Here is a 3565-nt window from a genome sequence, read left to right as displayed (position 1 = left end):
TATTAGGCGGTGGTCAGGACCGACCAAAAGTGATCCAAGGAACTAAAACCGGTGACAGGGTCATGGGTGGCCAAGGCTCATTGATGGACGTGTGGAGGGAAAGCTCATTGATTGTACGGGGCGAGGGAAGTCTGGCCTGTGTAGTCTGATCCAATAGAAGAGATACTGGAGATCAGATTGCTGATAAAGTGAATGCTGGTACTGATAGAAAGGAGTCTGAACACACAGAGCATCGCAGGTTGCTGTGTATGGGGCTGTGTAGCTGCAGACCGGTCAGGATGCCCATGCTGACCCGTGTCCACCACCAAAAGCACCTACAATGGGCACGTGAGCATCAGAGTTGGACCACGGAGCGATGGAAGAAGGCGGCCTGGTCTGATGAATCATCATGTGGATGGCAGGGTGTGTGTGTCACTTACCTGGGGAAGAGATGGCACCAGGATGCACTATGGGAAAAAGACAAGCCGGCGGAGGCAGTGTGGTGCTTTGGGCAATGTTCTGCTGGGAAGCCTCGGGTCCTGCCATTCATGTGGATGTCACTCTGACACATCCCACCGACCTAAACATTGTCACTGACCAAGTACTCCCCTTCATGGAAACAGTATGCCCTGATGACAGTGTCCCCATTCAGCAGGATAATGCGCCCTGCCACACTACAAAAATGATTGAAGAATGGTTTGAGGAACACAACAATGAGTCTGAGGTGATGACTTGGCCTCCAAATCCTCCAGATCTCAATCCAATCGATCATCTGTGGGATGTGCTGGAAAATCAAGTCCGATCCATGGAGGCCGATCACCTCACAATTTACAGTACTCAAAGGATCTGCTACTGACGGCTTGGTGCCAGATACCACAGCATACCTACAGAGGTCTAGTAGAGTCCATGTCTGGACAGGTTAGGAGAAGGGGGACATACTCAGTATTGGGAGGTGGGGTCATCAGATACCACAGCGCACCTTCAGAGGTCTAGTAGAGTCCATACCTGGACAGGTTAGGAGAAGGGGGACATACTCAGTATTGGGAGGTGGGGTCATCAGATACCACAGCATAACTTTAGAGGTCTAGTGGAGTCCATGTTCAGAGGGTCAGGAGAAGGGAGACCTACTCAATATTAGGCTGGTGGACTTATTATCATGACTGGTGTATCTTTTTACAGCTTCAGGCCCATTCACAGCACAGCAAAGCGGTTTTATGCACTGAGTCACCTTGCAGAGTGCTGTGTTAGGAAATCCTTCAAATTGATTAGCCTGCAATGCGCCCCAATGCATAAAAATCAGGTGCAGTCTACATTTTTTCATGGTGCAGCCCACAGGACACCATGCATTGTACTACACTGCGGTGTTTTGGGGTGCCATTCACTATACATGGCATGTAACAGACACGTAAAATTACCGCAACACCAGCGGTGTGAATGAGCCCCTGGGAGTCAGAATTCCAGGAAGACGAAGCTTATAATGAGCAATTAAAGATTTATATGTGACTTCTGAAGCGCAGATCACACAATCAGGTTGTCAGTTTTCAGCCACAAGGGATGTTCAATGCTCTATAAGTGCAGCGCAGACACAACCCAAACATCCCGGGGACCTGATGACTTATTACTGTGTATTATTATTAGTTCCATTTGTATCATTTCTTAACAGGTAAACTCTGAGATATTTATTATTTGTTTTACTGTTTCAAGCAATTTTTGTGCTATCTAAAAATGTATATTTCTGTAAAAAATAAGTCAAGGCAACAGGACTCGCTGTATTTTTCTCGAAAGACGTTTCACTGGTCATCCGACCAGCTTTCTCAATTCAGAATGACTTGTACAAAAAATTATCTGGGAATAAATATGGTGAATGTTCCAATCCACATAATCTGTCACAACCAGGTGTTGATTGTATTTGCATGATTGGAGCCTAGGAGGTGTTAAAACAGCATTGTATGTGGCAGACAATAGATGCACCCCCAAAAAGAAAAAAATGTGATTTTTTTTTTTTTTTTTCTTTAAACAAACACATTTTAGACAAAAAAAACAAAACACTCTCCTCTTCCATGTCCCGAGCTTCCCCTCATCTCCCCCTTCACGTCCCCAGCTTTCCGCTCCCGGACCCCACACTCTCCTCTTCCATGTCCCCAGCTTCCCCTCATCTCCCCCTTCACGTCCCCAGCTTTCCGCTCCCGGACCCCACACTCTCCTCTTCCATGTCCCCACTCCTCTGAAGATAGTCAAGTACGCATCCTAGAAAGGGAGGAGGACTGGTTCAAAAGAGGCCATTTATGTAAAAATGGAGAAGCCAAGCTTGAATAGAGGTAGTGGTGGGGCATCTATGGATGACCACTGAAACGTCTTCAAGAAGAATACAGAAAGTCCAGTTGCCTTGACTTATTTTTTACAGATATACCATGTGACCTGGAGGAATGAGAACCTTCACAGACGTAACAGTGTCAATATTTATAATATTTATAATAATTATATCCAGTTATACATTCATTATAAAATAATAATATCTTTATATCGGTCTTCCTGTGAACTCCTGCTCAGAAAGTCTTGGACTGAGTGAGGAAGAGCCGGTTCTGTGAGTCAATCAGAACCCATTGGAAATTTCTGTCAGTTTAAAACTGGGAGACTGCTGAGAGGAGAGAGCAGAACAAGCACAATGATGACCTCATTGGTGTACTGATCCTCCTTCTTTGCCTGATTGGCAGGCGGGGGTGGTAGGTGAGGGACCGAGCTTGGTTGTTTAACTGCAGGGTAAAAAAGTTGGGTCATCCACTTGGCTCTGTGGTCTGGCAGGAGATTAGCTGAAAAGAAATGCGTGAGGAGGCCATAGGGGTCGATCTATTCACAAACAGGTCCCTCATGACGGAGCAGTGACTGGGCTACACGAAGCAGCAGAGGCCAGGCACATCTGCCTTTCCTTGGCCAGAATGGTGGACCAATCCAGCACTAGCTTGCATAGGAGGTCATTGACTGAAGCCTGAGTCATCTTCCTCCTCCCAGGCACAGAGCAGACACAATCACCCAACATTACTGACGTGTCCTCTTCCTCCCCCTTCACTAATTCTGCCATACCCTTGCAAACCTCAGATTGAGCCTGTTTGCCTAAACTGGTTCCACAGGCCGGCTGTTCTCCTCCAAAACCTGATGGGCTGAAGCTCTAATTGTTACAGAAAAGAAGCCGCCTGTGCCTTGTGTCTGCATCTGGGCCCTGCGTTGCCTGCTGGTAAACTGTGCTGCCCCTAGCCAACTGTATACGCCTGTGTCTGAGAGATGCTTGTTGACGCTGTATCGTGTCACGGGCCACTTCCCGGGCGGCCGGGAGCCGCTAATAGCGGGAGACTCCCGGAGCTTCCGGGAGAGTTGGGATGTCTGCACTTTCTACCAACTGCAACGCGTTTTAATGCGAAGCACTGCTTCTTCATCAGGTCCAACGCCATGCAGATCCATGGAACCACCTTGTCATCCTGTGGGGGTGGTCGTTGCTCTTTACCAGAGAAACAGGTTTAGTTTTCTTTTGGAAAACTGTTTCATCCAAATGAATAAAAGATGACCATTGTAAGAACCCCCCCCCCCCCTC

Source organism: Nanorana parkeri, unplaced genomic scaffold (assembly GCF_000935625.1).
Source record: "Nanorana parkeri isolate BGI_ZX_2015 unplaced genomic scaffold, ASM93562v1 scaffold3611, whole genome shotgun sequence".
In the NCBI taxonomy this organism is placed as follows: Eukaryota; Metazoa; Chordata; class Amphibia; order Anura; family Dicroglossidae; genus Nanorana; species Nanorana parkeri.
This window is presented reverse-complemented; position numbering follows the sequence as displayed.